The sequence below is a fragment of the Mixophyes fleayi genome, chromosome 10 (assembly GCF_038048845.1).
Source record: "Mixophyes fleayi isolate aMixFle1 chromosome 10, aMixFle1.hap1, whole genome shotgun sequence".
Classification (NCBI taxonomy): domain Eukaryota; kingdom Metazoa; phylum Chordata; class Amphibia; order Anura; family Limnodynastidae; genus Mixophyes; species Mixophyes fleayi.
This window is the reverse complement of record NC_134411.1, coordinates 66,555,176-66,580,975: the sequence shown is the minus strand read 5'-3', so window position 1 is coordinate 66,580,975 and position 25,800 is coordinate 66,555,176. Positions and strand designations below refer to the sequence as shown.

The following is a 25,800-nucleotide window of genomic DNA, read 5'->3' as shown; positions in this document are numbered from 1 at the left end:
GAGACCGGGGTTCAATTCCCCGATGGGGAGTTTTTAACTTTTTTTCTTTTTACTGTAACATAAGCACTTATGGGAAGTGTTGCATGCTAGTACGATTATTTCCTGCCATGATGCAGGAAAAGACAGTAATATTTATGCATTAACCTTAGTTTAAATACAACTTACCTTTTTTGCCCACATTCAAAGTTTATGTACACTTTCTTTTAAAGTCATTTAGAAAAAATCATTTTGGCAAAAAATTTAATTTATCAGGTGATTAACAAACACTTTAGATTAGTCAAAAACATAAAAAATTCCCAATTTTAGAAAACATATACTATTGTCCTCTGTGACAAAATATTTTGTGTCAGTTGTTTTACGTCATTTAGCAGGGCATTTTTAATGAGTGTTAATGGCAAAAGGTAACAGAATTAAAGCAATCCATTATTATGCATAAAAAGGGATAAAAATATGCAGGAAAATATAGCTAAATATATTTCTTGAAAGGGATAAGAAACATCTTTTTGAAATGTTTTGGAGCATTAATTTCATAAAATGTCCTTCGAGTCATATTGTAGTGTAGCAGATTATCCATGCATGACTGTACAGGAGTGTCTCCTGACGAAAACCCAAAAAACAGTGGGCAAATATATACTGTGCCAGGAAAATACTGCTTTAGCTTAATCTCACACTCTCTTTACTCAGGGTCATGTAAATAATGCAGTCTATGTTTTTTTTCAATTCTCTCTGTTTGGCAACAATCCCGCAAACTACACATTTTTTTTTACTTTTGCATCAAGCAAAGCAGCTTACCATTCAGCAAAATGTTGATTTAAGTTGTGCATCTTCTGATTAGCGGCAGTGATGGCATTGAAATCTCCCCATTGGAGGGAGTTTTCCCAAAAGCACCTGTCAAGTTATTCCTCGTTAGTATAGTGGTGAGTATCCCCACCTGTCAAGCGGTAGACCAGGGTTCGATTACCCAAAGGAGAGTCCTTAACATTTTTTTTTTTTCTGTAACATAAGCACTTGTGGGAAGTGTTGCATGCTAGTACAATTATTTCCTGCCGTGATGCAGGAAAAGACAGTAATATTTATGCATTAACCTTAGTTTAAATATAACTTACCTTTTTTGCCCACATTCAAAGTTTATGTACACTTTCTTTTAAAGTCATTTAGAAAAAATAATTTTGGCCAAAAATTAAATTTATCAGGTGATTAACAAACACTTTAGATTAGCCAAAAACATAAAAAATTCCCAATTTTAGAAAACATATACTATTGTCCTCTGTGCCACAATATTTTGTGTCAGTTGTTTTACGTCATTTAGCAGGGCATTTTTAATGAGTGTTAATGGCAAAAGGTAACAGAATTAAAGCAAGCCATTATTATGCATAAAAAGGGATAAAAATATGCAGGAAAATATAGCTAAATATATTTCTTGAAAGGGATAAGAAACATCTTTTTGAAATGTTTTGGAGCATTAATTTCATAAAATGTCCTTCGAGTCATATTGTATTGTAGCAGATTATCCATGCATGACTGTACAGGAGTGTCTCCTGACGAAAACCCAAAAAACTGTGGGCAAATATATACTGTGCCAGGAAAATACTGCTTTAGCTTAATCTTACACTCTCTTTACTCAGGGTCATGTAAATAATGCAGTGTATGTTTTTTTCAATTCTCTCTGTTTGGTAACAATCCCGCTAACTACACATTTTTTTTTACTTTTGCATCAAGCAAAGCAGCTTACCATTCAGCAAAATGTTGATTTAAGTTGTGCATCTTCTGATTAGCGGCAGTGATGGCATTGAAATCTCCCCATTGGAGGGAATTTTCCCAAACACACATGTCAAGCTATTCCTCGTTAGTATAGTGGTGAGTATCCCCACCTGTCACGCGGGAGACCGGGGTTCGATTCCATGAGGGGGAGTTTTTAACTTTTTTTCTTTTTACTGTAACATAAGCACTTATGGGAAGTGTTGCATGCTAGTACGATTATTTCCTGCCATGATGCAGGAAAAGACAGTAATATTTATGCATTAACCTTAGTTTAAATACAACTTACCTTTTTTGCCCACATTCAAAGTTTATGTACACTTTCTTTTAAAGTCATTTAGAAAAAATCATTTTGGCCAAAAATTTAATTTATCAGGTAATTAACAAACACTTTAGATTAGCCAAAAACATAAAAAATTCCCAATTTTAGAAAACATATACTGTTGTCCTCTGTGACAAAATATTTTGTGTAAGTTGTTTTACGTCATTTAGCAGGGCATTTTTAATGAGTGTTAATGGCAAAAGGTAACAGAATTAAAGCAAGCCATTATTATGCATAAAAAGGGATAAAAATATGCAGGAAAATATAGCTAAATATATTTCTTGAAAGGGATAAGAAACATCTTTTTGAAATGTTTTGGAGCATTAATTTCATAAAATGTCCTTCGAGTCATATTGTAGTGTAGCAGATTATCCATGCATGTCTGTACAGGAGTGTCTCCTGACGAAAACCCAAAAAACAGTGGGCAAATATATACTGTGCCAGGAAAATACTGCTTTAGCTTAATCTTACACTCTCTTTACTCAGGGTCATGTAAATAATGCAGTCTATGTTTTTTTTCAATTCTCTCTGTTTGGCAACAATCCCGCTAACTACACATTTTTTTTTACTTTTGCATCAAGCAAAGCAGCTTACCATTCAGCAAAATGTTGATTTAAGTTGTGCATCTTCTGATTAGCGGCAGTGATGGCATTGAAATCTCCCCATTGGAGGGAATTTTCCCAAACACACGTGTCAAGCTATTCCTCATTAGTATAGTGGTGATTATCCCCGCCTGTCACGCAGGAGACCGGGGTTCGATTCCACGATGGGGAGTTTTTAACTTTTTTTTCTTTTTACTGTAACATAAGCACTTATGGGAAGTGTTGCATGCTAGTACGATTATTTCCTGCCATGATGCAGGAAAAGACAGTAATATTTATGCATTAACCTTAGTTTAAATTCAACTTACCTTTTTTGCCCACATTCAAAGTTTATGTACACTTTCTTTTAAAGTCATTTAGAAAAAATCATTTTGGCCAAAAATTTAATTTATCAGGTGATTAACAAAAACTTTAGATTAGCGAAAAACATAAAAAATTCCCAATTTTAGAAAACATATACTATTGTCCTCTGTGCCACAATATTTTGTGTCAGTTGTTTTACGTCATTTAGCAGGGCATTTTTAAAGGGATAACAATATGCAGGAAAATATAGCTAAATATATTTCTTGAAAGGGATAAGAAACATCTTTTTGAAATGTTTTGGAGCATTAATTTCATAAAATGTCCTTCGAGTCATATTGTAGTGTAGCAGATTATCCATGCATGACTGTACAGGAGTGTCTCCTGACAAAAAAAACCAAAAAACAGTGGGCAAATATATACTGTGCCAGGAAAATACTGCATTAGCTTAATCTTACACTCTCTTTACTCAGGGTCATGTAAATAATGCAGTCTATGTTTTTTTTCAATTCTCTCTGTTTGGCAACAATCCCGCAAACTACACATTTTTTTTTACTTTTGCATCAAGCAAAGCAGCTTACCATTCAGCAAAATGTTGATTTAAGTTGTGCATCTTCTGATTAGCGGCAGTGATGGCATTGAAATCTCCCCATTGGAGGGAATTTTCCCAAACACACGTGTCAAGCTATTCCTCGTTAGTATAGTGGTGATTATCCCCACCTGTCACGCAGGAGACCGGGGTTCGATTCCACAATGGGGAGTTTTTAACTTTTTTTCTTTTTACTGTAACATAAGCACTTGTGGGAAGTGTTGCATGCTAGTACGATTATTTCCTGCCATGATGCAGGAAAAGACAGTAATATTTATGCATTAACCTTAGTTTAAATTCAACTTACCTTTTTTGCCCACATTCAAAGTTTATGTACACTTTCTTTTAAAGTCATTTAGAAAAAATCATTTTGGCCAAAAATTTAATTTATCAGGTGATTAACAAAAACTTTAGATTAGCGAAAAACATAAAAAATTCCCAATTTTAGAAAACATATACTATTGTCCTCTGTGCCACAATATTTTGTGTCAGTTGTTTTACGTCATTTAGCAGGGCATTTTTAAAGGGATAACAATATGCAGGAAAATATAGCTAAATATATTTCTTGAAAGGGATAAGAAATATCTTTTTGAAATGTTTTGGAGCATTAATTTCATAAAATGTCCTTCGAGTCATATTGTAGTGTAGCAGATTATCCATGCATGACTGTACAGGAGTGTCTCCTGACAAAAAAAAACAAAAAACAGTGGGCAAATATATACTGTGCCAGGAAAATACTGCATTAGCTTAATCTTACACTCTCTTTACTCAGGGTCATGTAAATAATGCAGTCTATGTTTTTTTTCAATTCTCTCTGTTTGGCAACAATCCCGCAAACTACACATTTTTTTTTACTTTTGCATCAAGCAAAGCAGCTTACCATTCAGCAAAATGTTGATTTAAGTTGTGCATCTTCTGATTAGCGGCAGTGATGGCATTGAAATCTCCCCATTGGAGGGAGTTTTCCCAAAAGCACATGTCAAGTTATTCCTCGTTAGTTTAGTGGTGAGTATCCCCACCTGTCATGCGGTAGACCGGGGTTCGATTCCCCGAAGGGGAGTCCTTAACATTTTTTATTTTTTCTGTAACATAAGCACTTGTGGGAAGTGTTGCATGCTAGTACGATTATTTCCTGCCGTGATGCAGGAAAAGACAGTAATATTTATGCATTAACCTTAGTTTAAATACAACTTACCTTTTTTGCCCACATTCATAGTTTATGTACACTTTCTTTTAAAGTCATTTAGAAAAAATCATTTTGGCCAAAAATTTAACTTATCAGGTGGTTAACAAACACTTTAGATTAGCCAAAAACATAAAAAATTCCCAATTTTAGGAAACATATACTATTGTCCTCTGTGCCACAATATTTTGTGTCAGTTGTTTTACGTCATTTAGCAGGGCATTTTTAATGAGTGTAAATGGCAAAAGGTAACAGAATTAAAGCAAGCCATTATTATGCATAAAAAGGGATAACAATATGCAGGAAAATATAGCTAAATATATTTCTTGAAAGGGATAAGAAACATCTTTTTGAAATGTTTTGGAGCATTAATTTCATAAAATGTCCTTCGAGTCATATTGTAGTGTAGCAGATTATCCATGCATGACTGTACAGGAGTGTCTCCTGACGAAAACCCAAAAAACAGTGGGCAAATATATACTGTGCCAGGAAAATACTGCTTTAGCTTAATCTTACACTCTCTTTACTCAGGGTCATGTAAATAATGCAGTGTATGTTTTTTTTCAATTCTCTCTGTTTGGCAACAATCCCGCTAACTACACATTTTTTTTTACTTTTGCATCAAGCAAAGCAGCTTACCATTCAGCAAAATGTTGATTTAAGTTGTGCATCTTCTGATTAGCGGCAGTGATGGCATTGAAATCTCCCCATTGGAGGGAATTTTCCCAAACACAGGTGTCAAGCTATTCCTCGTTAGTATAGTGGTGATTATCCCCGCCTGTCACGCAGGAGACCGGGGTTAGATTCCCCGATGGGGAGTTATTAACTTTTTTTCTTTTTACTGTAACATAAGCACTTGTGGGAAGTGTTGCATGCTAGTACGATTATTTCCTGCCATGATGCAGGAAAAGACAGTAATATTTATGCATTAACCTTAGTTTAAATACAACTTACCTTTTTTGCCCACATTCATAGTTTATGTACACTTTCTTTTAAAGTCATTTAGAAAAAATCATTTTGGCCAAAAATTTAATTTATCAGGTGATTAACAAACACTTTAGATTAGCCAAAAACATAAAAAATTCCCAATTTTAGAAAACATATACTATTGTCCTCTGTGCCACAATATTTTGTGTCAGTTGTTTTACGTCATTTAGCAGGGCATTTTTAATGAGTGTTAATGGCAAAAGGTAACAGAATTAAAGCAAGCCATTATTATGCATAAAAAGGGATAAAAATATGCAGGAAAATATAGCTAAATATATTTCTTGAAAGGGATAAGAAACATCTTTTTGAAATGTTTTGGAGCATTAATTTCATAAAATGTCCTTCGAGTCATATTGTAGTGTAGCAGATTATCCATGCATGACTGTACAGGAGTGTCTCCTGACGAAAACCCGAAAAACAGCTGGCAAATATATACTGTGCCAGGAAAATACTGCTTTAGCTTAATCTTACACTCTCTTTACTCAGGGTCATGTAAATAATGCAGTGTATGTTTTTTTTCAATTCTCTCTGTTTGGTAACAATCCCGCTAACTACACATTTTTTTTTACTTTTGCATCAAGCAAAGCAGCTTACCATTCAGCAAAATGTTGATTTAAGTTGTGCATCTTCTGATTAGCGGCAGTGATGGCATTGAAATCTCCCCATTGGAGGGAGTTTTCCCAAAAGCACATGTCAAGTTATTCCTCGTTAGTATAGTGGTGAGTATCCCTGCCTGTCACGCGGGAGACCGGGGTTCGATTCCCCAACGGGGAGTCCTTAACATTTTTTATTTTTTCTGTAACATAAGCACTTGTGAAAGGTGTTGCATGCTAGTACAATTATTTCCTGCCGTGATGCAGGAAAAGACAGTAATATTTATGCATTAACCTTAGTTTAAATACAACTTACCTTTTTTGCCCACATTCATAGTTTATGTACACTTTCTTTTAAAGTCATTTAGAAAAAATCATTTTGGCCAAAAATTTAATTTATCAGGTGATTAACAAACACTTTAGATTAGCCAAAAACATTAAAAATTCCCAATTTTAGAAAACATATACTATTGTCCTCTGTGACAAAATATTTTGTGTCAGTTGTTTTACGTCATTTAGCAGGGCAATTTTAATGAGTGTTAATGGCAAAAGGTAACAGAATTAAAGCAAGCCATTATTATGCATAAAAAGGGATAAAAATATGCAGGAAAATATATCTAAATATATTTCTTGAAAGGGATAAGAAACATCTTTTTGAAATGTTTTAGAGCATTAATTTCATAAAATGTCCTTCGAGTCATATTGTAGTGTAGCAGATTATCCATGCATGACTGTACGGGAGTGTCTCCTGACGAAAACCCAAAAAACAGTGGGCAAATATATACTGTGCCAGGAAAATACAGCTTTAGCTTAATCTTACACTCTCTTTACTCAGGGTCATGTAAATAATGCAGTCTATGTTTTTTTTCAATTCTCTCTGTTTGGCAACAATCCCGCTAACTACACATTTTTTTTTACTTTTGCATCAAGCAAAGCAGCCTACCATTCAGCAAAATGTTTATTTAAGTTGTGCATCTTCTGATTAGCGGCAGAGATGGCATTGAAATCTCCCCATTGGAGAGAGTTTTCCCAAAAACTCATGTCAAGTTATTCCTCGTTAGTATAGTGGTGAGTATCCCCGCCTGTCACGCGGGAGATCGGGGTTCGATTCCCCGATGGGGAGTCCTTAACAATTTTTATTTTTTCTGTAACATAAGCACTTGTGGGAAGTGTTGCATGCTAGTACGATTATTTCCTGCCGTGATGCAGGAAAAGACAGTAATATTTATGCATTAACCTTAGTTTAAATACAACTTACCTTTTTTGCCCACATTCATAGTTTATGTACACTTTCTTTTAAAGTCATTTAGAAAAAATCATTTTGGCCAAAAATTTAATTTATCAGGTGATTAACAAACACTTTAGATTAGCCAAAAACATTAAAAATTCCCAATTTTAGAAAACATATACTATTGTCCTCTGTGCCACAATATTTTGTGTCAGTTGTTTTACGTCATTTAGCAGGGCATTTTTAATGAGTGTTAATGGCAAAAGGTAACAGAATTAAAGCAAGCCATTATTATGCATAAAAAGGGATAAAAATATGCAGGAAAATATAGCTAAATATATTTCTTGAAAGGGATAAGAAACATCTTTTTGAAATGTTTTGGAGTATTAATTTCATAAAATGTACTTCGAGTCATATTGTATTGTAGCAGATTATCCATGCATGACTGTACAGGAGTGTCTCCTGACGAAAACCCAAAAAACTGTGGGCAAATATATACTGTGCCAGGAAAATACTGCTTTAGCTTAATCTTACACTCTCTTTACTCAGGGTCATGTAAATAATGCAGTGTATGTTTTTTTTCAATTCTCTCTGTTTGGTAACAATCCCGCTAACTACACATTTTTTTTTACTTTTGCATCAAGCAAAGCAGCTTACCATTCAGCAAAATGTTGATTTAAGTTGTGCATCTTCTGATTAGCGGCAGTGATGGCATTGAAATCTCCCCATTGGAGGGAATTTTCCCAAACACACATGTCAAGCTATTCCTCGTTAGTATAGTGGTGATTATCCCCACCTGTCACGCAGGAGACCGGGGTTCGATTCCACGAGGGGGAGTTTTTAACTTTTTTTCTTTTTACTGTAACATAAGCACTTATGGGAAGTGTTGCATGCTAGTACGATTATTTCCTGCCATGATGCAGGAAAAGACAGTAATATTTATGCATTAACCTTAGTTTAAATACAACTTACCTTTTTTGCCCACATTCAAAGTTTATGTACACTTTCTTTTAAAGTCATTTAGAAAAAATCATTTTGGCCAAAAATTTAATTTATCAGGTAATTAACAAACACTTTAGATTAGCCAAAAACATAAAAAATTCCCAATTTTAGAAAACATATACTGTTGTCCTCTGTGACAAAATATTTTGTGTAAGTTGTTTTACGTCATTTAGCAGGGCATTTTTAATGAGTGTTAATGGCAAAAGGTAACAGAATTAAAGCAAGCCATTATTATGCATAAAAAGGGATAAAAATATGCAGGAAAATATAGCTAAATATATTTCTTGAAAGGGATAAGAAACATCTTTTTGAAATGTTTTGGAGCATTAATTTCATAAAATGTCCTTCGAGTCATATTGTAGTGTAGCAGATTATCCATGCATGACTGTACAGGAGTGTCTCCTGACGAAAACCCAAAAAACAGTGGGCAAATATATACTGTGCCAGGAAAATACTGCTTTAGCTTAATCTTACACTCTCTTTACTCAGGGTCATGTAAATAATGCAGTCTATGTTTTTTTTCAATTCTCTCTGTTTGGTAACAATCCCGCTAACTACACATTTTTTTTTACTTTTGCATCAAGCAAAGCAGCTTACCATTCAGCAAAATGTTGATTTAAGTTGTGCATCTTCTGATTAGCGGCAGTGATGGCATTGAAATCTCCCCATTGGAGGGAATTTTCCCAAACACACGTGTCAAGCTATTCCTCGTTAGTATAGTGGTGATTATCCCCGCCTGTCACGCAGGAGACCGGGGTTCGATTCCACGATGGGGAGTTTTTAACTTTTTTTTCTTTTTACTGTAACATAAGCACTTATGGGAAGTGTTGCATGCTAGTACGATTATTTCCTGCCATGATGCAGGAAAAGACAGTAATATTTATGCATTAACCTTAGTTTAAATTCAACTTACCTTTTTTGCCCACATTCAAAGTTTATGTACACTTTCTTTTAAAGTCATTTAGAAAAAATCATTTTGGCCAAAAATTTAATTTATCAGGTGATTAACAAAAACTTTAGATTAGCGAAAAACATAAAAAATTCCCAATTTTAGAAAACATATACTATTGTCCTCTGTGCCACAATATTTTGTGTCAGTTGTTTTACGTCATTTAGCAGGGCATTTTTAAAGGGATAACAATATGCAGGAAAATATAGCTAAATATATTTCTTGAAAGGGATAAGAAACATCTTTTTGAAATGTTTTGGAGCATTAATTTCATAAAATGTCCTTCGAGTCATATTGTAGTGTAGCAGATTATCCATGCATGACTGTACAGGAGTGTCTCCTGACAAAAAAAACCAAAAAACAGTGGGCAAATATATACTGTGCCAGGAAAATACTGCATTAGCTTAATCTTACACTCTCTTTACTCAGGGTCATGTAAATAATGCAGTCTATGTTTTTTTTCAATTCTCTCTGTTTGGCAACAATCCCGCAAACTACACATTTTTTTTTACTTTTGCATCAAGCAAAGCAGCTTACCATTCAGCAAAATGTTGATTTAAGTTGTGCATCTTCTGATTAGCGGCAGTGATGGCATTGAAATCTCCCCATTGGAGGGAATTTTCCCAAACACACGTGTCAAGCTATTCCTCGTTAGTATAGTGGTGATTATCCCCGCCTGTCACGCAGGAGACTGGGGTTCGATTCCACGATGGGGAGTTTTTAACTTTTTTTCTTTTTACTGTAACATAAGCACTTGTGGGAAGTGTTGCATGCTAGTACGATTATTTCCTGCCATGATGCAGGAAAAGACAGTAATATTTATGCATTAACCTTAGTTTAAATTCAACTTACCTTTTTTGCCCACATTCAAAGTTTATGTACACTTTCTTTTAAAGTCATTTAGAAAAAATCATTTTGGCCAAAAATTTAATTTATCAGGTGATTAACAAAAACTTTAGATTAGCGAAAAACATAAAAAATTCCCAATTTTAGAAAACATATACTATTGTCCTCTGTGCCACAATATTTTGTGTCAGTTGTTTTACGTCATTTAGCAGGGCATTTTTAAAGGGATAACAATATGCAGGAAAATATAGCTAAATATATTTCTTGAAAGGGATAAGAAACATCTTTTTGAAATGTTTTGGAGCATTAATTTCATAAAATGTCCTTCGAGTCATATTGTAGTGTAGCAGATTATCCATGCATGACTGTACAGTAGTGTCTCCTGACGAAAACCCAAAAAACAGTGGGCAAATATATACTGTGCCAGGAAAATACTGCTTTAGCTTAATCTTACACTCTCTTTACTCAGGGTCATGTAAATAATGCAGTGTATGTTTTTTTTCAATTCTCTCTGTTTGGCAACAATCCCGCTAACTACACATTTTTTTTTACTTTTGCATCAAGCAAAGCAGCTTACCATTCAGCAAAATGTTGATTTAAGTTGTGCATCTTCTGATTAGCGGCAGTGATGGCATTGAAATCTCCCCATTGGAGGGAGTTTTCCCAAAAGCACATGTCAAGTTATTCCTCGTTAGTATAGTGGTGAGTATCCCCGCCTGTCACGCGGGAGACCGGGGTTCGATTCCCCAACGGGGAGTCCTTAACATTTTTTATTTTTTCTGTAACATAAGCACTTGTGAAAGGTGTTGCATGCTAGTACAATTATTTCCTGCCGTGATGCAGGAAAAGACAGTAATATTTATGCATTAACCTTAGTTTAAATACAACTTACCTTTTTTGCCCACATTCATAGTTTATGTACACTTTCTTTTAAAGTCATTTAGAAAAAATAATTTTGGCCAAAAATTAAATTTATCAGGTGATTAACAAACACTTTAGATTAGCCAAAAACATTAAAAATTCCCAATTTTAGAAAACATATACTATTGTCCTCTGTGACAAAATATTTTGTGTCAGTTGTTTTACGTCATTTAGCAGGGCAATTTTAATGAGTGTTAATGGCAAAAGGTAACAGAATTAAAGCAAGCCATTATTATGCATAAAAAGGGATAAAAATATGCAGGAAAATATATCTAAATATATTTCTTGAAAGGGATAAGAAACATCTTTTTGAAATGTTTTAGAGCATTAATTTCATAAAATGTCCTTCGAGTCATATTGTAGTGTAGCAGATTATCCATGCATGACTGTACGGGAGTGTCTCCTGACGAAAACCCAAAAAACAGTGGGCAAATATATACTGTGCCAGGAAAATACAGCTTTAGCTTAATCTTACACTCTCTTTACTCAGGGTCATGTAAATAATGCAGTGTATGTTTTTTTTCAATTCTCTCTGTTTGGCAACAATCCCGCTAACTACACATTTTTTTTTACTTTTGCATCAAGCAAAGCAGCGTACCATTCAGCAAAATGTTGATTTAAGTTGTGCATCTTCTGATTAGCGGCAGTGATGGCATTGAAATCTCCCCATTGGAGGGAGTTTTCCCAAAAGCACATGTCAAGTTATTCCTCGTTAGTATAGTGGTGAGTATCCCCGCCTGTCACGCGGGAGACCGGGGTTCGATTCCCCAACGGGGAGTCCTTAACATTTTTTATTTTTTCTGTAACATAAGCACTTGTGAAAGGTGTTGCATGCTAGTACAATTATTTCCTGCCGTGATGCAGGAAAAGACAGTAATATTTATGCATTAACCTTAGTTTAAATACAACTTACCTTTTTTGCCCACATTCATAGTTTATGTACACTTTCTTTTAAAGTCATTTAGAAAAAATCATTTTGGCCAAAAATTTAATTTATCAGGTGATTAACAAACACTTTAGATTAGCCAAAAACATTAAAAATTCCCAATTTTAGAAAACATATACTATTGTCCTCTGTGACAAAATATTTTGTGTCAGTTGTTTTACGTCATTTAGCAGGGCAATTTTAATGAGTGTTAATGGCAAAAGGTAACAGAATTAAAGCAAGCCATTATTATGCATAAAAAGGGATAAAAATATGCAGGAAAATATATCTAAATATATTTCTTGAAAGGGATAAGAAACATCTTTTTGAAATGTTTTAGAGCATTAATTTCATAAAATGTCCTTCGAGTCATATTGTAGTGTAGCAGATTATCCATGCATGACTGTACGGGAGTGTCTCCTGACGAAAACCCAAAAAACAGTGGGCAAATATATACTGTGCCAGGAAAATACAGCTTTAGCTTAATCTTACACTCTCTTTACTCAGGGTCATGTAAATAATGCAGTCTATGTTTTTTTTCAATTCTCTCTGTTTGGCAACAATCCCGCTAACTACACATTTTTTTTTACTTTTGCATCAAGCAAAGCAGCCTACCATTCAGCAAAATGTTTATTTAAGTTGTGCATCTTCTGATTAGCGGCAGAGATGGCATTGAAATCTCCCCATTGGAGGGAGTTTTCCCAAAAACTCATGTCAAGTTATTCCTCGTTAGTATAGTGGTGAGTATCCCCGCCTGTCACGCGGGAGATCGGGGTTCGATTCCCCGATGGGGAGTCCTTAACAATTTTTATTTTTTCTGTAACATAAGCACTTGTGGGAAGTGTTGCATGCTAGTACGATTATTTCCTGCCGTGATGCAGGAAAAGACAGTAATATTTATGCATTAACCTTAGTTTAAATACAACTTACCTTTTTTGCCAACATTCATAGTTTATGCACACTTTCTTTTAAAGTCATTTAGAAAAAATCATTTTGGCCAAAAATTTAATTTATCAGGTGATTAACAAACACTTTAGATTAGCCAAAAACATAAAAAATTCCTAATTTTAGAAAACATATACTATTGTCCTCTGTGCCACAATATTTTGTGTCAGTTGTTTTACGTCATTTAGCAGGGCATTTTTAATGAGTGTTAATGGCAAAAGGTAACAGAATTAAAACAAGCCATTATTATGCATAAAAAGAGATAAAAATATGCAGGAAAATATAGCTAAATATATTTCTTGAAAGGGATAAGAAACATCTTTTTGAAATGTTTTGGAGCATTAATTTCATAAAATGTCCTTCGAGTCATATTGTAGTGTAGCAGATTATCCATGCATGACTGTACAGGAGTGTCTCCTGACGAAAACCCAAAAAACAGTGGGCAAATATATACTGTGCCAGGAAAATACTGCTTTAGCTTAATCTTACACTCTCTTTACTCAGGGTCATGTAAATAATGCAGTCTATGTTTTTTTTCAATTCTCTCTGTTTGGCCACAATCCCGCTAACTACACATTTTTTTTTACTTTTGCATCAAGCAAAGCAGCTTACCATTCAGCAAAATGTTGATTTAAGTTGTGCATCTTCTGATTAGCGGCAGAGATGGCATTGAAATCTCCCCATTGGAGGGAGTTTTCCCAAAAACACATGTCAAGTTATTCCTCGTTAGTATAGTGGTGAGTATCCCCGCTTGTCACGCGGGAGACCGGGGTTCGATTCCCCGACGGGGAGTCCTTAACAATTTTTATTTTTTCTGTAACATAAGCACTTGTGGGAAGTGTTGCATGCTAGTACGATTATTTCCTGCCGTGATGCAGGAAAAGACAGTAATATTTATGCATTAACCTTAGTTTAAATACAACTTACCTTTTTTTGCCAACATTCATAGTTTATGTACACTTTCTTTTAAAGTCATTTAGAAAAAATCATTTTGGCCAAAAATTTAATTTATCAGGTGATTAACAAACACTTTAGATTAGCCAAAAACTTTAAAAATTCCCAATTTTAGAAAACATATACTATTGTCCTCTGTGCCAAAATATTTTGTGTCAGTTGTTTTACGTCATTTAGCAGGGCATTTTTAATGAGTGTTAATGGCAAAAGGTAACAGAATTAAAGCAAGCCATTATTATGCATAAAAAGGGATAAAAATATGCAGGAAAATATAGCTAAATATATTTCTTGAAAGGGATAAGAAACATCTTTTTGAAATGTTTTGGAGCATTAATTTCATAAAATGTCCTTCGAGTCATATTGTAGTGTAGCAGATTATCCATGCATGACTGTACAGGAGTGTCTCCTGACGAAAACCCAAAAAACAGTGGGCAAATATATACTGTGCCAGGAAAATACTGCTTTAGCTTAATCTTACACTCTCTTTACTCAGGGTCATGTAAATAATGCAGTCTATGTTTTTTTTCAATTCTCTCTGTTTGGCAACAATCCCGCTAACTACACATTTTTTTTTACTTTTGCATCAAGCAAAGCAGCGTACCATTCAGCAAAATGTTGATTTAAGTTGTGCATCTTCTGATTAGCGGCAGAGATGGCATTGAAATCTCCCCATTGGAGGGAGTTTTCCCAAAAACACATGTCAAGTTATTCCTCGTTAGTATAGTGGTGAGTATCCCCGCCTGTCACGCGGGAGACCGGGGTTCGATTCCCCGACAGGGAGTCCTTAACAATTTTTATTTTTTCTGTAACATAAGCACTTGTGGGAAGTGTTGCATGCTAGTACGATTATTTCCTGCCGTGATGCAGGAAAAGACAGTAATATTTATGCATTAACCTTAGTTTAAATACAACTTACCTTTTTTTGCCAACATTCATAGTTTATGTACACTTTCTTTTAAAGTCATTTAGAAAAAATCATTTTCGCCAAAAATTTAATTTATCAGGTGATTAACAAACACTTTAGATTAGCCAAAAACATTAAAAATTCCCAATTTTAGAAAACATATACTATTGTCCTCTGTGACAAAATATTTTGTGTCAGTTGTTTTACGTCATTTAGCAGGGCATTTTTAATGAGTGTTAATGGCAAAAGGTAACAGAATTAAAGCAAGCCATTATTATGCATAAAAAGGGATAAAAATATGCAGGAAAATATAGCTAAATATATTTCTTGAAAGGGATAAGAAACATCTTTTTGAAATGTTTTGGAGCATTAATTTCATAAAATGTCCTTCGAGTCATATTGTAGTGTAGCAGATTATCCATGCATGACTGTACAGGAGTGTCTCCTGACGAAAACCCAAAAAACAGTGGGCAAATATATACTGTGCCAGGAAAATACTGCTTTAGCTTAATCTTACACTCTCTTTACTCAGGGTCATGTAAATAATGCAGTGTATGTTTTTTTTCAATTCTCTCTGTTTGGCAACAATCCCGCTAACTACACATTTTTTTTTACTTTTGCATCAAGCAAAGCAGCGTACCATTCAGCAAAATGTTTATTTAAGTTGTGCATCTTCTGATTAGCGGCAGAGATGGCATTGAAATCTCCCCATTGGAGGGAGTTTTCCCAAAAACACATGTCAAGTTATTCCTCATTAGTATAGTGGTGAGTATCCCCGCCTGTCACGCGGGAGACCGGGGTTCGATTCCCCGACGGGGAGTCCTTAACAATTTTTATTTTTTCTGTAACATAAGCACTTGTGGGAAGTGTTGCATGCTAGTACGATTATTTCCTGCCGTGATGCAGGAAAAGACAGTAATATTTATGCATTAACCTTAGTTTAAATACAACTTACCTTTTTTTGCCCACATTCATAGGTTATGTACACTTTCTTTTAAAGTCATTTAGAAAAAATCATTTTGGCCAAAAATTTAATTTATCAGGTGATTAACAAACACTTTAGATTAGCCAAAAACATAAAAAATTCCCAATTTTAGAAAACATATACTATTGTCCTCTGTGCCACAATATTTTGTGTCAGTTGTTTTACGTCATTTAGCAGGGCATTTTTAATGAGTGTTAATGGCAAAAGGTAACAGAATTAAAGCAAGCCATTATTATGCATAAAAAGGGATAAAAATATGCAGGAAAATATAGCTAAATATATTTCTTGAAAGGGATAAGAAACATCTTTTTGAAATGTTTTGGAGCATTAATTTCATAAAATGTCCTTCGAGTCATATTGTAGTGTAGCAGATTATCCATGCATGACTGTACAGGAGTGTCTCCTGACAAAAAAAACCAAAAAACAGTGGGCAAATATATACTGTGCCAGGAAAATACTGCTTTAGCTTAATCTTACACTCTCTTTACTCAGGGTCATGTAAATAATGCAGTCTATGTTTTTTTTTCAATTCTCTCTGTTTGGCAACAATCCCGCTAACTACACATTTTTTTTTACTTTTGCATCAAGCAAAGCAGCGTACCATTCAGCAAAATGTTGATTTAAGTTGTGCATCTTCTGATTAGCGGCAGTGATGGCATTGAAATCTCCCCATTGGAGGGAGTTTTCCCAAAAGCACATGTCAAGTTATTCCTCGTTAGTATAGTGGTGAGCATCCCCGCCTGTCACGCGGGAGATCAGGGTTCGATTCCCCGACGGGGAGTCCATATCATATTTTATTTTTTCTGTAACATAAGCACTTGTGGGAAGTGTTGCATGCTAGTACGATTATTTCCTGCCGTGATGCAGGAAAAGACAGTAATATTTATGCATTAACCTTAGTTTAAATACAACTTACCTTTTTTGCCCACATTCATACTTTATGTTCACTTTCTTTTAAAGTCATTTAGAAAAAATCAATTTGGCCAAAAATTTAATTTATCAGGTGATTAACAAACACTTTAGATTAGTCAAAAACATAAAAAATTGCCAATTTTAGAAAACATATACTATTGTCCTCTGTGCCACAATATTTTGTGTCAGTTGTTTTACGTCATTTAGCAGGGCATTTTTAATGAGTGTTAATGGCAAAAGGTAACAGAATTAAAGCAAGCCATTATTATGCATAAAAAGGGATAAAAATATGCAGGAAAATATAGCTAAATATATTTCTTGAAAGGGATAAGAAACATCTTTTTGAAATGTTTTGGAGCATTAATTTCATAAAATGTCCTTCGAGTCATATTGTAGTGTAGCAGATTATCCATGCATGACTGTACAGGAGTGTCTCCTGACAAAAAAAAAAAAAAAAACAGTGGGCAAATATATACTGTGCCAGGAAAATACTGCTTTAGCTTAATCTTACACTCTCTTTACTCAGGGTCATGTAAATAATGCAGTCTATGTTTTTTTTCAATTCTCTCTGTTTCGCAACAATCCCGCTAACTACACATTTTTTTTTACTTTTGCATCAAGCAAAGCAGCGTACCATTCAGCAAAATGTTGATTTAAGTTGTGCATCTTCTGATTAGCGGCAGTGATGGCATTGAAATCTCTCCATTGGAGGGAGTTTTCCCAAATGCACATGTCAAGTTATTCCTCGTTAGTATAGTGGTGAGTATCCCCGCCTGTCACGTGGGAGACTGGGGTTCGATTCCCCGACGGGGAGTCCTTAACAATTTTTATTTTTTCTGTAACATAAGCACTTGTGGGAAGTGTTGCATGCTAGTACGATTATTTCCTGCCGTAATGCAGGAAAAGACAGTAATATTTATGCATTAACCTTAGTTTAAATACAACTTACCTTTTTTGCCCACATTCATACTTTATGTTCACTTTCTTTTAAAGTCATTTAGAAAAAATCAATTTGGCCAAAAATTTAATTTATCAGGTGATTAACAAATACTTTAGATTAGTCAAAAACATAAAAAATTCACTTTTTTAGAAAACATATACTATTGTCCTCTGTGCCACAATATTTTGTGTCAGTTGTTTTACGTCATTTAGCAGAGCATTTTTAATGAGTGTTAATGGCAAAAGGTAACAGAATTAAAGCAAGCCATTATTATGCATAAAAAGGGATAAAAATATGCAGGAAAATATAGCTAAATATATTTCTTGAAAGGGATAAGAAACATCTTTTTGAAATGTTTTGGAGCATTAATGTCATAAAATGTCCTTCGAGTCATATTGTAGTGTAGCAGATTATCCATTCATGACTGTACAGGAGTGTCTCCTGACAAAAAAAAACAAAAAACAGTGGGCAAATATATACTGTGCCAGGAAAATACTGCTTTAGCTTAATCTTACACTCTCTTTACTCAGGGTCATGTAAATAATGCAGTCTATGTTTTTTTTCAATTCTCTCTGTTTGGCAACAATCCCGCTAACTACACATTTTTTTTTACTTTTCCATCAAGCAAAGCAGCGTACCATTCAGCAAAATGTTGATTTAAGTTGTGCATCTTCTGATTAGCGGCAGTGATGGCATTGAAATCTCCCTATTGGAGGGAGTTTTACCAAATGCACATGTCAAGTTATTCCTCGTTAGTATAGTGTTGAGTATCCCCACCTGTCATGCGGTAGACCGGGGTTCGATTCCCCGAAGGTGAGTCCTTAACATTTTTTATTTTTTCTGTAACATAAGCACTTGTGGGAAGTGTTGCATGCTAGTACGATTATTTCCTGCCGTGATGCAGGAAAAGACAGTAATATTTATGCATTAACCTTAGTTTAAATACAACTTACCTTTTTTGCCCACATTCATAGTTTATGTACACTTTCTTTTAAAGTCATTTAGAAAAAATCATTTTGGCCAAAAATTTAATTTATCAGGTGATTAACAAACACTTTAGATTAGCCAAAAACATTAAAAATTCCCAATTTTAGAAAACATATACTATTGTCCTCTGTGACAAAATATTTTTTGTCAGTTGTTTTACGTCATTTAGCAGGGCATATTTAATCAGTGTTAATGGCAAAAGGTAACAGAATTAAAGCAAGCCATTATTATGCATAAAAAGGGATAACAATATGCAGGAAAATATAGCTAAATATATTTCTTGAAAGGGATAAGAAACATCTTTTTGAAATGTTTTGGAGCATTAATTTCATAAAATGTCCTTCGAGTCATATTGTAGTGTAGCAGATTATCCATGCATGACTGTACAGGAGTGTCTCCTGACGAAAACCCAAAAAACAGTGGGCAAATATATACTGTGCCAGGAAAATACTGCTTTAGCTTAATCTTACACTCTCTTTACTCAGGGTCATGTAAATAATGCAGTCTATGTTTTTTTTCAATTCTCTCTGTTTGGCAACAATCCCGCTAACTACACATTTTTTTTTACTTTTGCATCAAGCAAAGCAGCGTACCATTCAGCAAAATGTTGATTTAAGTTGTGCATCTTCTGATTAGCGGCAGAGATGGCATTGAAATCTCCCCATTGGAGGGAGTTTTCCCAAAAACACATGTCAAGTTATTCCTCGTTAGTATAGTGGTGAGTATCCCCGCCTGTCAAGCGGGAGACCGGGGTTCGATTCCCCGACATTGAGTCCTTAACAATTTTTATTTTTTCTGTAACATAAGCACTTGTGGGAAGTGTTGCATGCTAGTACGATTATTTCCTGCCGTGATGCAGGAAAAGACAGTAATATTTATGCATTAACCTTAGTTTAAATACAACTTACCTTTTTTGCCCACATTCATAGGTTATGTACACTTTCTTTTAAAGTCATTTAGAAAAAATCATTTTGGCCAAAAATTTAATTTATCAGGTGATTAACAAACACTTTAGATTAGCCAAAAACATAAAAAATTCCTAATTTTAGAAAACATATACTATTGTCCTCTGTGCCACAATATTTTGTGTCAGTTGTTTTACGTCATTTAGCAGGGCATTTTTAATGAGTGTTAATGGCAAAAGGTAACAGAATTAAAGCAAGCCATTATTATGCATAAAAAGGGATAAAAATATGCAGGAAAATATAGCTAAATATATTTCTTGAAAGGGATAAGAAACATCTTTTTGAAATGTTTTGGAGCATTAATTTCATAAAATGTCCTTCGAGTCATATTGTAGTGTAGCAGATTATCCATGCATGACTGTACAGGAGTGTCTCCTGACAAAAAAACCCAAAAAACAGTGGGCAAATATATACTGTGCCAGGAAAATACTGCTTTAGCTTAATCTTACACTCTCTTTACTCAGGGTCATGTAAATAATGCAGTCTATGTTTTTTTTTCAATTCTCTCTGTTTGGCAACAATCCCGCTAACTACACATTTTTTTTTACTTTTGCATCAAGCAAAGCAGCGTACCATTCAGCAAAATGTTGATTTAAGTTGTGCATCTTCTGATTAGCGGCAGTGATGGCATTGAAATCTCCCCATTGGAGGGAGTTTTCCCAAAAGCACATGTCAAGTTATTCCTTGTTAGTATAGTGGTGAGTATCCCCGCCTGTCATGCGGGAGATCAGGGTTCGATTCCCCGACGGGGAGTCCTTAACATATTTTATTTTTTCTGTAACATAAGCACTTGTGGGAAGTGTTGCATGCTAGTACGATTATTTCCTGCCGTGATGCAGGAAAAGACAGTAATATTTATGCATTAACCTTAGTTTAAATACAACTTACCTTTTTTGCCCACATTCATAGTTTATGTACACTTTCTTTTAAAGTCATTTAGAAAAAATCATTTTGGCCAAAAATTTAATTTATCAGGTGATTAACAAACACTTTAGATTAGCCAAAAACATTAAAAATTCCCAATTTTAGAAAACATATACTATTGTCCTCTGTGACAAAATATTTTATGTCAGTTGTTTTACGTCATTTAGCAGGGCATATTTAATCAGTGTTAATGGCAAAAGGTAATAGAATTAAAGCAAGCCATTATTATGCATAAAAAGGGATAAAAATATGCAGGAAAATATAGCTAAATATATTTCTTGAAAGGGATAAGAAACATCTTTTTGAAATGTTTTGGAGCATTAATTTCATAAAATGTCCTTCGAGTCATATTGTAGTGTAGCAGATTATCCATGCATGACTGTACAGGAGTGTCTCCTGACGAAAACCCAAAAAACAGTGGGCAAATATATACTGTGCCAGGAAAATACTGCTTTAGCTTAATCTTACACTCTCTTTACTCAGGGTCATGTAAATAATGCAGTCTATGTTTTTTTTCAATTCTCTCTGTTTGGCAACAATCCCGCTAACTACACATTTTTTTTTACTTTCGCATCAAGCAAAGCAGCGTACCATTCAGCAAAATGTTGATTTAAGTTGTGCATCTTCTGATTAGCGGCAGAGATGGCATTGAAATCTCCCCATTGGAGGGAGTTTTCCCAAAAACACATGTCAAGTTATTCCTCGTTAGTATAGTGGTGAGTATCCCCGCCTGTCACGTGGGAGACTGGGGTTCGATTCCCCAACGGGGAGTCCTTAACAATTTTTATTTTTTCTGTAACATAAGCACTTGTGGGAAGTGTTGCATGCTAGTACGATTATTTCCTGCCGTAATGCAGGAAAAGACAGTAATATTTATGCATTAACCTTAGTTTAAATACAACTTACCTTTTTTGCCCACATTCATACTTTATGTTCACTTTCTTTTAAAGTCATTTAGAAAAAATCAATTTGGCCAAAAATTTAATTTATCAGGTGATTAACAAACACTTTAGATTAGTCAAAAACATAAAAAATTCCCTTTTTTAGAAAACATATACTATTGTCCTCTGTGCCACAATATTTTGTGTCAGTTGTTTTACGTCATTTAGCAGGGCATTTTTAATGAGTGTTAATGGCAAAAGGTAACAGAATTAAAGCAAGCCATTATTATGCATAAAAAGGGATAAAAATATGCAGGAAAATATAGCTAAATATATTTCTTGAAAGGGATAAGAAACATCTTTTTGAAATGTTTTGGAGCATTAATTTCATAAAATGTCCTTCGAGTCATATTGTAGTGTAGCAGATTATCCATTCATGACTGTACAGGAGTGTCTCCTGACAAAAAAAACCAAAAAACAGTGGGCAAATATATACTGTGCCAGGAAAATACTGCTTTAGCTTAATCTTACACTCTCTTTACTCAGGGTCATGTAAATAATGCAGTCTATGTTTTTTTTCAATTCTCTCTGTTTGGCAACAATCCCGCTAACTACACATTTTTTTTTACTTTTCCATCAAGCAAAGCAGCGTACCATTCAGCAAAATGTTGATTTAAGTTGTGCATCTTCTGAATAGCGGCAGTGATGGCATTGAAATCTCCCTATTGGAGGGAGTTTTACCAAATGCACATGTCAAGTTATTCCTCGTTAGTATAGTGTTGAGTATCCCCACCTGTCATGCGGTAGACCGGGGTTCGATTCCCCGAAGGTGAGTCCTTAACATTTTTTATTTTTTCTGTAACATAAGCACTTGTGGGAAGTGTTGCATGCTAGTACGATTATTTCCTGCCGTGATGCAGGAAAAGACAGTAATATTTATGCATTAACCTTAGTTTAAATACAACTTACCTTTTTTGCCCACATTCATAGTTTATGTACACTTTCTTTTAAAGTCATTTAGAAAAAATCATTTTGGCCAAAAATTTAATTTATCAGGTGATTAACAAACACTTTAGATTAGCCAAAAACATTAAAAATTCCCAATTTTAGAAAACATATACTATTGTCCTCTGTGACAAAATATTTTTTGTCAGTTGTTTTACGTCATTTAGCAGGGCATATTTAATCAGTGTTAATGGCAAAAGGTAACAGAATAAAAGCAAGCCATTATTATGCATAAAAAGGGATAACAATATGCAGGAAAATATAGCTAAATATATTTCTTGAAAGGGATAAGAAACATCTTTTTGAAATGTTTTGGAGCATTAATTTCATAAAATGTCCTTCGAGTCATATTGTAGTGTAGCAGATTATCCATGCATGACTGTACAGGAGTGTCTCCTGACGAAAACCCAAAAAACAGTGGGCAAATATATACTGTGCCAGGAAAATACTGCTTTAGCTTAATCTTACACTCTCTTTACTCAGGGTCATGTAAATAATGCAGTCTATGTTTTTTTTCAATTCTCTCTGTTTGGCAACAATCCCGCTAACTACACATTTTTTTTTACTTTTGCATCAAGCAAAGCAGCGTACCATTCAGCAAAATGTTGATTTAAGTTGTGCATCTTCTGATTAGCGGCAGAGATGGCATTGAAATCTCCCCATTGGAGGGAGTTTTCCCAAAAACACATGTCAAGTTATTCCTTGTTAGTATAGTGGTGAGTATCCCCGCCTGTCACGCGGGAGACCGGGGTTCGATTCCCCGACGGGGAGTCCTTAACAATTTTTATTTTTTCTGTAACATAAGCACTTGTGGGAAGTGTTGCATGCTAGTACGATTATTTCCTGCCGTGATGCAGGAAAAGACAGTAATATTTATGCATTAACCTTAGTTTAAATACAACTTACCTTTTTTTGCCAACATTCATAGGTTATGTACACTTTCTTTTAAAGTCATTTAGAAAAAATCATTTTGGCCAAAAATTTAATTTATCAGGTGATTAACAAACACTTTAGATTAGCCAAAAACATAAAAAATTCCTAATTTTAGAAAACATATACTATTGTCCTCTGTGCCACAATATTTTGTGTCAGTTGTTTTACGTCATTTAGCAGGGCATTTTTAATGAGTGTTAATGGCAAAAGGTAACAGAATTAAAGCAAGCCATTATTATGCATAAAAAGGGATAAAAATATGCAGGAAAATATAGCTAAATATATTTCTTGAAAGGGATAAGAAACATCTTTTTGAAATGTTTTGGAGCATTAATTTCATAAAATGTCCTTCGAGTCATATTGTAGTGTAGCAGATTATCCATGCATGACTGTACAGGAGTGTCTCCTGACAAAAAAACCCAAAAAACAGTGGGCAAATATATACTGTGCCAGGAAAATACTGCTTTAGCTTAATCTTACACTCTCTTTACTCAGGGTCATGTAAATAATGCAGTCTATGTTTTTTTTTCAATTCTCTCTGTTTGGCAACAATCCCGCTAACTACACATTTTTTTTTACTTTTGCATCAAGCAAAGCAGCGTACCATTCAGCAAAATGTTGATTTAAGTTGTGCATCTTCTGATTAGCGGCAGTGATGGCATTGAAATCTCCCCATTGGAGGGAGTTTTCCCAAAAGCACATGTCAAGTTATTCCTTGTTAGTATAGTGGTGAGTATCCCTGCCTGTCACGCGGGAGATCAGGGTTCGATTCCCCAACGGGGAGTCCTTAACATATTTTATTTTTTCTGTAACATAAGCACTTGTGGGAAGTGTTGCATGCTAGTACGATTATTTCCTGCCGTGATGCAGGAAAAGACAGTAATATTTATGCATTAACCTTAGTTTAAATACAACTTACCTTTTTTGCCCACATTCATACTTTATGTTCACTTTCTTTTAAAGTCATTTAGAAAAAATCATTTTGGCCAAAAATTTAATTTATCAGGTGATTAACAAACACTTTAGATTAGTCAAAAACATAAAAAATTCCCAATTTTAGAAAACATATACTATTGTCCTCTGTGCCACAATATTTTGTGTCAGTTGTTTTACGTCATTTAGCAGGGCATTTTTAATGAGTGTTAATGGCAAAAGGTAACAGAATTAAAGCAAGCCATTATTATGCATAAAAAGGGATAAAAATATGCAGGAAAATATAGCTAAATATATTTCTTGAAAGGGATAAGAAACATCTTTTTCAAATGTTTTGGAGCATTAATTTCATAAAATGTCCTTCGAGTCATATTGTAGTGTAGCAGATTATCCATGCATGACTGTACAGGAGTGTCTCCTGACAAAAAAACCCAAAAAACAGTGGGCAAATATATACTGTGCCAGGAAAATACTGCTTTAGCTTAATCTCACACTCTCTTTACTCAGGGTCACGTAAATAATGCAGTCTATGTTTTTTTTCAATTCTCTCTGTTTGGCAACAACCCCGCTAACTACACATTTTTTTTTACTTTTGCATCAAGCAAAGCAGCGTACCATTCAGCAAAATGTTGATTTAAGTTGTGCATCTTCTGATTAGCGGCAGTGATGGCATTGAAATCTCCCCATTGGAGGGAGTTTTCCCAAATGCACATGTCAAGTTATTCCTCGTTAGTATAGTGGTGAGTATCCCCACCTGTCACGCGGTAGACCGGGGTTCGATTCCCCGAAGGTGAGTCCTTAACATTTTTTATTTTTTCTGTAACATAAGCACTTGTGGGAAGTGTTGCATGCTAGTACGATTATTTCCTGCCGTGATGCAGGAAAAGACAGTAATATTTATGCATTAACCTTAGTTTAAATACAACTTACCTTTTTTGCCCACATTCATAGTTTATGTACACTTTCTTTTAAAGTCATTTAGAAAAAATCATTTTCGCCAAAAATTTAATTTATCAGGTGATTAACAAACACTTTAGATTAGCCAAAAACATTAAAAATTCCCAATTTTAGAAAACATATACTATTGTCCTCTGTGACAAAATATTTTATGTCAGTTGTTTTACGTCATTTAGCAGGGCATATTTAATCAGTGTTAATGGCAAAAGGTAACAGAATTAAAGCAAGCCATTATTATGCATAAAAAGGGATAACAATATGCAGGAAAATATAGCTAAATATATTTCTTGAAAGGGATAAGAAACATCTTTTTGAAATGTTTTGGAGCATTAATTTCATAAAATGTCCTTTGAGTCATATTGTAGTGTAG

General features: G+C 34.4%; 4 non-coding genes across 4 annotated transcripts; all 4 read left to right on the top strand.

The window, feature by feature from the left end:
• Positions 1-7,385: 7,385 nt before the first annotated feature.
• On the top strand, positions 7,386-7,457 carry TRNAD-GUC (transfer RNA aspartic acid (anticodon GUC)). Its single transcript has one exon. It is a non-coding gene; the product is annotated as a tRNA-Asp (tRNA).
• Positions 7,458-12,928: 5,471 nt separating this feature from the next.
• Positions 12,929-13,000, top strand: TRNAD-GUC (transfer RNA aspartic acid (anticodon GUC)). The gene has a single exon. It is a non-coding gene; the product is annotated as a tRNA-Asp (tRNA).
• Positions 13,001-13,870: 870 nt separating this feature from the next.
• Positions 13,871-13,942, top strand: TRNAD-GUC (transfer RNA aspartic acid (anticodon GUC)). Its single transcript has one exon. It is a non-coding gene; the product is annotated as a tRNA-Asp (tRNA).
• A 9,364-nt stretch (positions 13,943-23,306) lies between these two features.
• TRNAD-GUC (transfer RNA aspartic acid (anticodon GUC)) lies at positions 23,307-23,378 on the top strand. Its single transcript has one exon. It is a non-coding gene; the product is annotated as a tRNA-Asp (tRNA).
• Positions 23,379-25,800: the final 2,422 nt, after the last annotated feature.